Source organism: Schistocerca cancellata, chromosome 2, assembly GCF_023864275.1.
Source record: "Schistocerca cancellata isolate TAMUIC-IGC-003103 chromosome 2, iqSchCanc2.1, whole genome shotgun sequence".
Taxonomy (NCBI): Eukaryota; Metazoa; Arthropoda; class Insecta; order Orthoptera; family Acrididae; genus Schistocerca; species Schistocerca cancellata.
The window spans coordinates 802,386,436-802,401,815 of NC_064627.1; positions in this window are offsets into that span (position 1 = coordinate 802,386,436).

The window sequence follows — 15,380 nt, forward strand, 5'->3', positions numbered from 1 at the left end:
TTATATTGGATGTTAACAAATTTCTTTTCTTCAGGAACGCTTTTTTTGCCGTTGTCAGTCCATATTTTGTATTTACTCCACTTTGACGATCGGGCGTGGGATTCAGGACAGGTTCCATCAGACTGGACGAAAGCAGTAATCACACCAATCTTTAAACATGGAAATAGAAAAGATTGTAACAACTACAGAGGTATCTCTTTAATCAGCGTTGTGGGTAAAATCTTCCCAGGTATTGTTGAAAGGAAAGTGCGAGTATTAGTTGAGGACAAATTGGATGAAAATCAGTGTGGGTTTAGGCCTCTTAGAGGTTGTCAGAACCAGATCTTTAGCTTACGACAAATAATGGAGAAGTGTTATGAGTGGAACAGGGAATTGTATCTATGCTTTATAGATCTAGAAAAGGCATATGACCGGGTTCCTAGGAGGAAGTTATTGTCTGTTCTACGAGATTATGGAATAGGAGGCAAACTTTTGCAAAGCAATTAAAGGTCGTTACATAGATAGTCAGGCAGCAGTTAGAGTTGACGGTAAATTGAGTCCATGGTTCAGAGTAGTTTCAGCGGTAAGACAAGGGTGCAACCTGTCTCCACTGTTGTTCATATTATTTATGGATCATATGTTGAAAACAATAGACTGGCTGGGTGAGATTAAGATATGTGAACACAAAATAAGCAGTCTTGCATATGCGGATGACTTAGTTGTGATGGCAGATTCGATTGAAAGTTTGCAAAGTAATATTTCAGAGCTAGATCAGAAATGTAAGGACTATGGTATGAAGATTAGCATCTCCAAAACGAAAGTAATGTCAGTGGGAAAGAAATATAAACGGATTGAGTGCCAAATAGGAGGAACAAAGTTAGAACAGGTGGACAGTTTCAAGTACTTAGGAAGCATATTCTCACAGGATGGCTACATAGTGAAAGAACTGGAGGCGAGGTGTAGCAAAGCTAATGCAGTGAGCGCTCAGCTACGATCTACTCTCTTCTGCAAGAAGGAAGTCAGTACCAAGACTAAGTTATCTGTGCACCGTTCAAACTTTCGACCAACTTTGTTGTATGGGAGCGAAAGCTGGGTGGATTCAGGTTACCTTATCAATAAGGTTGACGTTACGAATATGAAAGTAGCTAGGCTGATTGCAGGTACTAGTAGATGGGAACAATGGCAGGAGGGTGTCCTCAATGAGGAAATCAAAGAAAAACTGAGAATGAACTCTGTAGATGCAGCAGTCAGGGCGAACAGGCTTAGATGGTGGGGTCATGTTACACGCATGGGAGAAGCAAGGTTACCCAAGAGACTCATGGGTTCAGCAGTAGAGGGTAGGAGGAGTCGGGGCAGACCGAGGAGAAGGTACCTGGATTCGGTTAAGAATGATTTTGAAGTAATAGGCTTAACATCAGAAGAGGCATCAATGTTAGCACTGAATAAGGGATCATGCAGGAATTTTATAAGTGGGCTATGCTCCAGACTGAACGCTGAAAGGCATAATCAGTCTTCAATGATGATGATGATGATGACGATCACCAGTTATTTTAAGTTTTACTACCCAAACAGCAAATCTCGCCTACTGCTTTTAGTGTCTCATTGCCTAATCTAATTCCCGCAGCATCGCCTGATTTAATTCCTTCTCCAAATTTTTCTTTCGTTTTCTTTACTATGTGTTCAATGTACAGAATGAATAACATCAGGAATAGGCTACAACTTTTCTCAACCTGTGCATCCCCTTCATGCACTTCGACTCCTACAACTGCAGTCTGCCTTCTGTACAAATTATAGTTAACCTTTTACTCCCTGTATTTTACCCTTGCTACTGTTGCGTGACGATTTTTTTCCAAACTTCTTCGTAACTTCTGTAAAATTCTAAAGAAAGAGTCAGATCAATTCGGAATAAATTAATTTCCACTGGAAAATGAAATATGAATAAGTATAAGTAATTGCCATTACTTAACTATTTAGATTACGATTTCCTATGTTACACTGCATGTATACCTAAATAAAAAGCCACCGTGAAAGCAGATATCACACTGCTGTGCAAAAGGGAACGGTCTGTGGGGCAATAAAATCGGCAGGGAACCAGGCCCCCCCCCCCCCCCCCTTTATTCGCGGAAGTGCCGCCCACATACGTACGAAGGATCACGCCAGTGGAGCCATACAGTGCTCTGAAAGAAAGATTCCTTGGCGCCGGCCGAACACAGTCGTAATGCAGATTATATCTGAAGGATAAGCAGGGACAATAAAGACTGTTTTAACGAGTTGTATGTGGTTAGGGGACGCGTGAAATTTTTGGCAGTCTCGGAAGAACAGCCGTTGTGCAAAGAACAGCAGGGAGTCGGTATTTCACGAAAAACATACACTGTTAAGATAACATTTTAGAAAGTGGAATGGGTACGTAGAGTTTATGGCTCCTTTGAATTTTGTAAGACAATGGCACCGCACTCAGGTTCTGCCAAAACCAAATGTTTAGGGAAATGTTAAAATAGCTGCCGCTGGTTCCATAAATAATTTAGAACTGACAATAAGTAGTATGACTGTGGTTGCAGAAATCCAACCTTATAGGCAAATACACGAATGTAGACCGGGAGAGGGAGAGAGTAAGACACAGTTTTAAGAGCACAAAGTATAACGAATTTTTACAACTGGTTAACCACCTAAAATGATAGTAATGGAGAGAGATCTGCATCTTGTAAGACAATTTTATACTGGTTGGCACTCATAATATTTATCATTCAGCCAATCAAAACTGCGTGATGCCAAAGATGCAGAGAACAAAGCCTACCTTGTTGACAGCTAACTGCAGGAAGTTACTTAGTTCTTCAGAATCTTGGTGGGCAGATTCCATTTCTAGACCACTTATCCAGGCTCGCCTGCAACGAGAGGCTCTCATTCGGCCGAGAATTTAGACGCAAGTTGCTTCTATAAGAGCCAATGACTAATTTTGCTTCCACTTCAGCTACCATCTGTAGATTACGATTATATGGTTGCTTTCAACACCGGCAATACATGCAAACTCATATCCTTCTCATGCATTTTCTGTATCTATGGACTAACCCTTGGCAATCACGATACATCTTACAAAAATGTAAATTTTTATCCAGATACCTATTAATTTGAATCATATTCCGGTTCTCTTGCCTGCATTTGCCAACGCATTACCTTATGTCGTTCGGTGATTGCTAAACCATTTCTGAGTCAACTCATCTGAGTCAACTGTCTAAAGTCATAGTCAGATGAATCACTTTATCATTGTTTGAGTGGGTAAGACGATTTGTTTATGTCAATATAAAGGCTGATGTTAAAACATTCACCTAACGGTATAATTAAAATACTCCGATAAAGTTTCACAACAACTGCCGACAAATTGCACTACTTTCAGAATTTCAAATAGTGTTAGCATTTTTCTAAGATAAGTCGTAGGGTGTTCGTACATTTCTCTGAAGCCCAAAATGATTGTACCCATGGCCGGTTAAAAGCTACTGCAATCACTGCAGTCGTGTGGGGTCATGAGCATGGGAGCCCTCCGCCCCCCCATGAGGCCTGTAAATATTTGTCCTTACCTAATAAACACTGGTTTATCGTTAAAAGAAAAAAAATCATCAAATTCGTAATACTAACAGACTCCATTCACACTAGTTCTGCTGTTGAGAGCACCTTCATTGTTGATTTTTTCATAACTGGTTGGCCTTGCTGACCACCACAGCAGTCGTTCTGCCAGTGAACCGACGAAAATAGGGATTTTCTTTTCTCTCCCAGTCAGTCACTGGCTTATGCGAAACAACCAGAAACATATGATGTCGCTGTGCCTGGTGTGCTATGCCTCAGTAGTAGGGCAATGGTGACATCATGACGTTTTGTTAGTGCGAGTTGCCTACATCAGGGGCAAATATACATTCATGGGCAAACCTATTGTTCTCTTTTGATTAACAGGTCCTTAACCTGTTGTTCTGCTAGTGGGTCATGACCCCTGAGGATAAGCGGTCCTTCTGAGGAACTCCCCTTTCCCTCCCCTACCCTGCCTCCTCCTCCTCCTCCCCCCTCTCACTCCCCTCCTCCTCCCTCACCCCTCTGTGAACTCCCCTCGCCGACACAAGCTCACTTTTAATATCAAATTGATTGACTAATTAATTAACTCAATAAATTAATTAACCCCCTCTCAAAAATCCCGTAGCCCTCCCCATCCCCTCCCCAACCTGGAAATTAGTGGGAAAAAGACTCAGTTGGCTGGCCATTTGGTGGGAAATCGATTGCAGTGTGTGGAATATTTTTTAAAGAATTTCTGGTAGGCAAAGCAATATGGAGAAAGTTGTTTATTTAAATAATTTATAGGACACCAGGCAGTGTTTGGAGGTTAATTTATTTATTTAGTTAAAGCATTTGCCAGGAAATTGACTGCAGTGTATGGAATACCGTTTATTTAGACAATTTGAGGGTGACAGGGCAGTAAGGAATATGTAAATAGTTGCAGCACTTTTATATTCTGATGACACATGGAAACGCTGAGTGTGCTTAGTTTATACACTGAAGAGCCTAAGAAACTGGTACATCTGCTTGATATCGTGTAGGGCCCCTGAGAACATGTATAAGTGCTGCAACACAGCATGGCATGGACTCTACAGATATCTGAAGGAGTGCTGGAGGGCATTGACATCATGGATCCTGTAGGGATGTCCATAAATCCGCAAGAGTATGAGGGAGTGGAAATCTCTTCTGAACAGCACATTGCAAGACATCCCATATAGGCTCAATAATGTTCATGTCTGGGGTGTTTGGTGGTCAGTGGAAGTGTTGAAACTCAGAAGGATGTGGTCCTTACGCGAGATGTACATTGCCGGCGGCAGAATCCTTCTACAGACATCTTCAAATGTCGGTTCTCAATAGTGTTCCTTGAAAAGAACATCGTTTTCCCATCTGAGATAGCTGCTGAGTGTAATTCGACTGCTGAAAAAGAAAAATTACTCGTCATGCAAAATGACTCCCATGATAAAGTTAATTAATTAGCCTATCAATTTGCTACCAATGACGTGAGGCCTGGTGATTGGAAGCGATGGTAGGGTACAAAAGATATGATTCTTGAGTTGGAGCGGTAATCAGGCATTTTTTCGTTGCAGCGATATCTTTTAACGAAATTTCGATCTCCCACCTACACGAGACGATCATCGTAAAAAATACAGATGTAGTATAAATCTGATATTGTGACGAGGCATTTGGTTACTTCAAGGGGAGTTGGAAAGTGAGGAGGCATCCTGTGCCAGAGGCACAGCAATCTGTCATGAGTGAAAAATGAATTTACTGTTCTATCCCTATGATGCATGATGTAACACATAACAAAAGACTTTTTCTACCTGAAGAGAGTATACTTAGAGGAAATGTAGCCTATGCCGTATTATTAGAGGATGTCACAAGAAGTTACAATACTTTAGCGATGTGAAAATGTGTTTATACCACGATTTCCTCTGTCTTCCAAAATAACTTGTATAAAAGGGAGAAATCTACATTTTGTATGAAAAATTCGAGGTGTATGGTCAGCAATATCGCTGTCTCGGATTGGGAAAAGTGGATTTATTAAACTGGGGAGGGGGACGGGGGGTCTATGTCAGGGTGGAACTGGTTAGAACAACTGTATACATCCAAGTTGCAGGTAGTTGTTTCGCAGTGCACCGTGGCTGCGTGCAGGGGTGGTCGTGAGGAGTCAGCTACCGGAAGTAATGGATTAGCTCAGCCTGTGACGGGCAGTTAAGTACAAAGAATCCGCCGACCTGTCTGATGTTCCTTGCAGTAGCAGGGATCTAGCGAAGTGAGTAGTGTGCTGGATGAGCGGGAATAAAAACGTACTTGTGTGTTGCATGACAGAAGATTCAAACTGATAGGTGCTCGTGCTCGACATATTGATAACATCCTAATTCTTACCAGTCCAATCATTCGCAGCTGCCCTCCACGGCTGTGGGTGGTGTACTTTGGCATGTCCACGACTGCGGCTGCGGCTGTGGCGGTAGTTTTTAACGAATGTGTGAGTGTTTCAGTGATCTCCGACATCTAGCCATGACAGCTACTCCTACGGACTGGATCGTGGTTTAAGTGTGTCATGTTTAGTGCTTCTCCGTATATCGCAGTGGACTCTGTCTTGCAGTGGTGTTTGCTGCTGTTTCTGTCCTATCACACAGTAGGCCCTTCCCCCTTCCAAATGGATTGGAGAGAACCAATTTAGGAATTCTATAGAGCTTTAAAAACCCAACTGCGATGTCAAGTTTTCGACTGATTGCGATCTCTGACGTCTAGCCATTACAACTTACCGCTGCGGATTGGATTGTGGTTTAAGTGTGTCACATCTAGTGCTTCTCAATACATAGCAGCGATATTTGTTGTTGATGTTGTTACTATCCTATCACGCAACATAGTCGTTCCTCCCTCCTTCTTTCTCCTCGTTTAACTGAGACAACCAGTCAATTAGGAATTCTATAGTGCTTTTAAAAAAGAAAATCCACTTAGCAGATGTGTAGTGGCCAGGAACCCCATAACCGTCATGGTAGAAATTTGAAATTGCAGCTATCATTTGATACATCACCACTTCAATTCGTGATGCCAAATAATAACAGATTTGGATTATTTAATGAAACTTCTCGTCCAAATCATAACACTGATGTTTGTGCGCACAGACTACTGGGCGTCGATATTTTATTTCGAGTAGTTTTAAACTCTGTGTGTATTGTTTGAAGTAAATTGTTTAAACACCTGTATTAAAGATTTATTAACATTTCCTGTGGCACATCTTCTAAAGCAACGTTTGTGATACCTTCAAGACATGATATTCTGAACCAGATTTAATAACTCCTGAAGCAATTCGTGAAGTGTACCACACCAAAGTGGGCCAGGAAGCCTCGGGCATTTTAGAATCCATGGTGGAATGAAAAAGTGTAATTGTTTAAATATCCCTTGCCAGTTCCTGTCATCTGAAAAGAAAACTACAGCTCTCTCTCTCTCTCTCTCTCTCTCTCTCTCTCTCTCTGTATGCAGTCAGGGGTGACAGTCCGTCGACGTTTATTATGGGATGGGTTACGTGCGCTATGTCCACTTCTCCACCTACCGTTGACGAATGTACAGAAGCATGCTAGACGGCAACGACGTCACTGGAGACAGGAATGGCATCAGATAGTGTTTTCAGACGAATCTAGGTTCTGTTTGTTTCAAAATGATGGCCACATTTTGGTTTGCCACACACAGGGATAGTGGCATCACAGTGACTGCATTTGCACAGGGCATACAGCGTCAACTGAAGGCCTTGTGGTGTGGGGTGCTATTGGGTACATCCACAAATCACAGAAGGCGCATGTCCAGGGCACTGTGACAGGGGTAACCTATGTGAATGATATCGTGCGACCCGTGGCCACATCCTTTCCGAACAACCCCCGAGGCGCCATTTTTCAGCAAGACAATGCACGATCACATGTTGCTGAACGAGCACGTGCCTTCTTGGTATCACTGGAAGTCAGACTTTTGTCCCGGTCTCCCAGATCACGAGACAAGTCGCCAATCGAAAATCTGCGGGATGTGGTGAAACGATAGGTGCAGCACTGTGACCCAATGCCAAACACCGCAGATGAACTTTGGAACTAGGTGAATTCAGCGTGGATGGCTGTACCAGAGGATGCCATTCTGTCTTACACGCGTTGATGGCATCAGGCATGAAACAAGTTATCAGGGCCCATGGCGGACACTGTTCCTGCCAGACAACAAGAAGCATGCTTAACTGAAGTGGCTGAAAAGCTAATCATTTCTACAGAACATATTAATGTTCGTGTCCTGGGATATGAACATCCTATCTATAGTCATATACATATACACATCAAAAACATTTTGCATCACCTCGATTCCGAGAGCTCCGGAACCTTTACAGAAAACTGGAATAGAGATCAACGTAACCATCATTTCTGCCCTTTTTATTGCTAATGAAAACCACACACTGCATGTTGTACCACCATACAGCGAGACCTCCAGAGGTGGTGGTCCAGACTGTTGTACACACCGGTACCTCTAATACCCAGTAGCACGTCCTCTTGTATTGATACGGGCCTGTATTCGTCGTGGCATACTCTCCTCAAATTCATCAAGACACTGTTGGTCCAGATTGTCCCACTCCTGAACGGCGATTTGGCGAACATCCCTCAGAGAGGCAGGTGGGTCACGTCGTCCACAAACAGCCCTTTTCAATATATCCCAGGCATGTTCGATAGGGTTCATGTCTGGAGAACATGCCGGATACTCTAGTCGAGCGATGTCGTTGTCCTGAAGGAAGTCATTCATAAGATACGCACGATGGGTACGCGAATTGTCGTCCATGAAGACGAATGCCTCGTCAATATACTGCCGATATGGCTGCACTATCGGTCGGAGGATGGCGTTCACGTATCGTGCAGCTGTTACGGCGCCATCCATGACTACCAGCGGCGTACGTCGGCCCCAGATAATGCCGCCCCAAAACAGCAGGGAACCTCCACCTTGCTGCAGTCGCTGGACAGTGTGTCTAAGGCGTTTAGCCTGACCGGTTTGCCTCCAAACACGTCTTCGACGATTGCCTGGTTGAAGGTATGTGCGACACTCATCAGTGAAGAGAACGTGATGCCAATCCTGAGCGGGCCGGCCGCGGTGGTCTAGCGGTTCTGGCGCTGCAGTCCGGAACCGCGGGACTGCTACGGTCGCAGGTTCGAATCCTGCCTCGGGCATGGGCGTGTGTGATGTCCTTAGGTTAGTTAGGTTTAAGTAGTTCTAAGTTCTAGGGGACTTATGACCTAAGATGTTGAGTCCCATAGTGCTCAGAGCCATTTGAACCCTTTTTTTTTTAAATCCTGAGCGGTCCATTCGGCATGTTGTTGGGCCCATCCGTATCGCATGGTGTGGTGGTTGCAAAAGATGGACCTCGCCATGGGAGTCGGGAGCGTAGCTGCCCATCATGCAGCCTATTACGCAGAGTCTGAGAAGGAACACGACGTCCTGTGGCTGCACGAAAAACGTTATTCAAGATGTTGGCGTTGCTGTCTGGGTTCCCCCGAGCCGTAATCCGTAGGTAGCGGTTATCCACTGCAAAAGAAGTCCTTGGGCTGCCTGAGCGAGGCATGTCATTAACAGTTCCTGTCTCTCTGTATCTCCTCCATGTCCGAACAACATCGCTTTGGTTTACTCCGAGACGCCTGGACGCTTCCCTTGTTGAGAGCCCTGCGAACGCGATCGTACAGCGGTATTAACCGTCTAGACATGGTTGAGCTACAGACAACACGAGCCGTGTACCTCGTACCTGGTGGAATGACTGGAACTGATTGGTTGTCGGACCCCCTCCATCTAATAGGCGCTGCTCATGCATGGTTGTTTACATCTTTGGGCGGGTTTAGTGACATCTCTGAACAGTCAAAGCGACTGTGTCTGCGACACAATATCCACAGTCGACGTCTATCTTCAGGAGTTCTGGCAACCGGGGTGATGCAAAACGCCTGTAGTAGAATTCAACACTGTGTCAAAATTTCAAAGCAGTCCGTTAAGAATTTTCAGAGATCTGAGATTTTGAAGAAACGAATTTCATTTACATAGCTCAACCGAGTATTTACATAGATCAAACGAACATTTACATTTTTATTTATATATAGTACGAAAATAAGGTATCAGAAGAAAAAAACGTCTGTCCCTGCACAAAACTGACCTGTAAGGTGAGAGTTATAACACTCTGAGTTTGTGATGTATGTGGTTAACAGTTTCTTGCACTGTTCAGTATTTGTGTTAGTTAGGAATAACTTTACTCCGTTTTGTTGCGCTTACTGTTTCGTCCTCTCCTGTCATAAGTAAAAAGGTCAGATCGCGCTGTCATTGTCTCTCTTTTAGTTTCTGGTGGTAATTGTCAGTGCATACAGTGTATTCATCACTTTGAAAAAATATTTGTAATTAATAAAGATAAGAGGACTGCTTACATACCTAACGTGGACTCTATCATTACGATCATAATTACTGTTATGTTCCTTTATGAAGTAATATGATTCATTGTGGCGATACATTTGGCGGAAGATTTGGAAAAAATGTTGAGATTCGAATTCAGTAAGGTCAGACTTCAGTATGCCGCCGTAGGTCTACCGGGTTGTGCTATAGCTGGAGTTACGAACGATGGCGTTGAGTCCAGGCTTACTGCGCATCTACATCACGCATTCTCCGACAACCAATGAGCGTTCAGTGGTATTCTCAGCGCTCTGCTTTGAATGTCGTAGCCAATGCGAGCATTAAACGCGATCAGCGTTACTTAGTGAAGTTTTCTTTCATTTGTTGTGATTTGTCACGGCTGATGATGGTGGTAAGTGACAAATTCTCCCGAGTAAGTGAGAGACGTAATTTGCAGTAGACGCATTTTCTTCAGGCACAGAACATGTATTTGCCCTTACCACAACCGTTGCTTGGAACCAGCAACAATGAAATTCCCGTCCGTGTCTCGAGCTGCGAGAACCGCCATTGTTCGTAGGGGACAAGTGTCAGATACCATAGGCGAGGCAGAGTGTATGGTGTTCAAGGATTTGGAGGGCTTATGGGAGTGGCAGAAATCCAGACAATGCTGGTATAACAAAGGATGGGCTGGATCAAGGATTTGTAGGTGTGAAGGATGGGGGAAGGATGCAGTCCACATGTCCGGCCAGACAGGAGTTTTAGGAGGTGGGTCTATTGTGGGCTTTGTGTTGGATCGTAAGGAGATGGGGAGTCCAGGTGAGGTGACAATCGAGGGTGAAGAGCTGTAGTCGAGTTTCTAACTCGAAGAGTTCGTCCACATATGAAGCAGCCTCCCCTTCAGTGCGACAATGCTAGACAACACACAAACGCTGCAACTTCTGCTGCAATCCGACGCCTTGTATTGACTGTCATCGACCATCCTCCATACAGTCCGACTTCGCCCCATCCGATTTCAATCTGTTTCCAAAACTTAAAGAATACCTTCGAGGGCTTCACTTTGAAACGGTGCAAGCACAGGTGAGGTTGTGACTCCATCAACAAAGTCAAACGTTGTACAGTGACAGCACCAAGAAACTAGTCTCTCGTTGGGAGAAGTGCGTTCGTCGTCAGGGCGACTATTTTGAGAAATAAATATGTACATACGAAGAATAAAAACGAAGAATCTTAATAACGTTGTATTTTGTATTGTATTATATGTTAACCGGGGACCTAGAAACGACGGAGAGACTCCGTCCCCGCCGCAGCCGCAGTGGTCCACAATCCTACGACGACTACCGCAGTCCACTTCACCCTTCCGCTGCCCCACACCGAACCCAGGGTTGTGCGGTTCGGCTCCCGGTGGACCCCCCAGGGAACGTCTCACACCAGTCGAGTGTAACCCCTATATTTGAGTGGTAGAGTAATGGTGGTGTACGCGTACGTGGAGAACTTGTTATTAATAACTTATTTTATTTAAAAAGCTTTGAGTTTTCACATAAGTAATTCGGAGGACTTTATTTTCAGTTCGCTCTCATACAAGCAATTGCTGATTTTGCCGTTTCAGACGCTGGAATATGACCACGCAAACGTGAACTTGGACGGCGTTCGGATCTTGCTATCCGCCCACAGGATCGAGGTCCACCACGAGGTGAGGCGCGCATGCGCAGAGAAGCCCGCGCAGGCCGCGGCCCGGGGCAGGCTGTCTCCATGGAAACGCAAGCCGCACTCCGCCGAAACCCGACCAGTGCGGCCTGCCCGGCCGCTGCCAATTTCCAGGGCACGGAGAGCCGCTCTGACGGACATACGAGCCTCTGGCTCACTGAGGAGAAAGACTCCCGTCTCCTCGCCAGCGGCAGGCACGAGATTGGATACCGGACGCTCCGAGCTTTTCCGAGTAATTCGCCACAGTGCTTCATTCTTGAAGCGAAATATTACTTCGCGAAGTTGTCTATATATGACTTACTTTCTTTATAGTCTCATCAAAAACACGGATCTTTTTCTCCTTCATACGCTTTTCTCTAATATTTCCAGATAAAAATTCGCAAAAGGTTTCTGTGGGATTAATTTTTATCCCAAGGATCGTTGATGTTGATAATTTCCACTGACAATACCTGCATGGCTTTCTGAGATGGTTGAGTAAAGGATGGTCACCAAATTAAAGTTGTTCGACAATTCCTCCAAAAAGTAAACGCTCACATTAATCAACGTGGTAGTCACAGGAATGGTCTAGATCAGTGGTTCCCAACAGGTGGTCCGCGAACCCCCAGGGGTCCGCGAGCTATGCCAGAGGGGTCCGCAAGATGCTAGTAGAATAAAAAAATATATTAAATATATTTCGTATGAGAACATAATTTTTGTTTTGGCCGCTTCCTGCGTCTAGCGTCTTCCTAGAGCCAGCTGACACTAGCACACTCTAGCGCAAAACTAGAATTAGATGGAGGCAAATAGTTCTGCTGTATGCCGTTAGACTGCGCGCGCTGCCTCTTTGCAGGTGACTCGTCTAATTAAGAACTGAAAATTAAAACTAACTATATACTGATGGAGTACTCTGTTGTAACTGTATTTTTTCAAATAAATAATACCTTGTATGGAATTAGTGTTTTCTTATTTTTCACACATGTCTACTCAATGCAATCTCAAGTGTAGTACACTTGAAAGACCAGTACGCTTAGTTTTAATTTTTTCCTGTCATTTTCAGTTCATACTCAATTTTTATTTTTTTAATGAGTTTGTTATACTAAACATCCAGGTTTGAAGACAAAGATTTTGAGCAATAATCAAAAATTTAACAATAACAATGATGGCTAAATTGAAAAAGTTTTAAGCTCAATAATTTTTTAGTAATGAATATGTCAATGTTTTTCCTAAGTACCGAAAGTAGAAAACGTATAAAAAGACTCTTAATTTGGCTTTTTTAGGTACTTGATACTGTGATATGACAAGGTACCTATCATGCTCGATGAGGGGGGTCCTCGAGAAAATTTTGATGGGAACCCCTGCTCTAGATGAAAGGGAATCAAGTCGGTCTTACTTGCAGATTGAACAGCAATATTGTGACCATGGATCGATTGTAGAGCAGCATGATGGGTGGGGATAGCAACACAAAATCTGTGACTTGGACTTTTCGTGCAGAAGAATTTATGGAGACAGAAATTTTGGCAAAGTATACGTTTTCTTAGTGAGATCCAGTACACAGTGGTGATAAAAACATACTTAATCCATTTGAGCATCAGAGAAATGAGAGGAAAAATTGCTCCGGAGTTCTATTATGCCTAGAGAGATTACGAGTTCTACTATGCCAAGAGAGATTACCTGCATACTGGAGATCAGAAACGAAGCGAGTACGGGCGCAATGTTGAGGTCTGCACTTATCATAAATCAAGGCGCCGCTATTACATCAGTGTTAGAGTTTTAATACTACCGTACACTATCTCAAGTAAGCGTAGACTACGGTAGTTTTCCTAGTAGCTTTCGTCAGTTAAGATCGTAACTGCATTACCTATATGTTAGGTGTGTTACGTACCTGTTCGATGTTATCCCATTCCGATCGCTTTGTTTGCATAAGAGGTCAGTACCTTACGAGATTCCCTTGGAAACTGGAAGCGGTGAACCATCTGGAACCTGAATGTGGATTATAAAAGGACGCATAACATATAGAACATTTTTGTTCCACATAGTCATTCTCCTATCTGTTACTTAAAAATATACTGCATTTGAAGCAAAATTGAAACTGTCATTTTTAAATTCAGGTTTTATTTCAAAATTGTCGATTTGTAACGTGAAACGGATGTAGTAAAAAATAAAAGAAAAACAGATTTATTATAGAGCGCTAGTGGGAGCAATTTCTCCAAAAAAAGGTAAAATAAAAAGATGCAAAACAATAACATACGAAACATCGCTCTAATATTTCGTTGAGTTTACATAAATCATGTTTCTGTTATTCCCAAACAACTTTTGGACGTATCAATATAACAAGAATCTCTTGCCTTTGATCATGATTAAGAAGATTCTGTTGAGTACAAAATAACAAAAGTAGACTGTTTGTGCATGTAAACACTAACTGCATCAAAAGTAATTGTTTTGGCTACAAAAAGCGAGCGATCTCCGGTTGGAATTATGTGTAAAACAGAAAACAATTCCTCTCTGACGCGAGCATTTATGTTTTTCTCTCTACCAATGCTACCCGTACTACCGGTAATCCTACCATTTATGTAGCATAAGAAAACTACTGAAGCGTAGTTTTGCAAGAGCGCATCTCTAATCAGTACCACATTATTTCCTGCCTTCTCGCCGTAATTACGCCCGTAGGACGAGTTTGAGAATGGTGGTGCAGCAATTGTTTCTTACTTATCGACTCGTTCCCTATCACTGAATCGCCCAAGAATGTAAGGCTAGTAAAATATGATTGACCGATCTTAGGACTGAAAGGGCAAAATTAACCGATTGTCGAGATCAGATGGCATTCTAACACGTGTGTCTTCTATGAGACCTGTGGAGGGTGTAAATGAAAACTGAGTGAAGCCGTATACACTATTGCAAATGTGCTACATAACAGGAAAAAGGTCGATGCTGTACTCTACACTACAGACGAAAAGCATACAAAGTTCGTCAAGTGCAAACAAAATGATTGTATTCTTCTTTATTCCATTTGCGACATAAGAAAACTTATGTGATCTGTGAAATGAAAATACGGCACAGGGCAACGTCAGTGTTACGTCCCTGTGACGAAAAAGCGCGCTATTTGTGTATTCTTTTCGTCATGAAAACTTGCGTTGATGGGGTAGTAGCGAGCTGTGTAGCTTATTATTCATTACTGTAACTATTTCGAAGACTAATGAAAATCTGGTTTGATAATTAATTACCATTCCACCATTTAGTGAAAACACCTCATCCTCATGTCCTGTTTTCTTCCACTGTCGTCACAGATTTGGTAACATGTGAAATGTAAGAGTATGAATAGAGATTAAATATTAAGTATACAACAGTTCTCGATACATCTCAATAAATATACACTGAGGGAAAAAAATTGAAATACCAAGAAGGAGCTGTGCGACATAAACGAAAGTTGGTAAGCCTGTTTCTACATCAGGAACATGATTTCCATTAAAACTTAGCGTCGGCACTAGCATAAGAGTGGCGCTCCTAGTAGCACTATAAGGTTGGGCTATGAGAAGCTAGATGGTCCTTCTGGGATTTTGTAGGAAGACTTGACATGAATGTAAACACTGTACATGATTGTTGACAGGGGTGGTCACCAGACTCTACGGTCGCAAGAACACTGGACTCCAGACAGCAACGTGGCACTACTGACAATGAGGGGGAAGACCATAGTTTTCGGCGTATGGCTCTGGCGCATGGTACTGCCTCTACAGTAGCAATCTGAGCAATAGTTGGCACTGTAATGACACAACAAACCGTTGCAAATCGGTTATTTC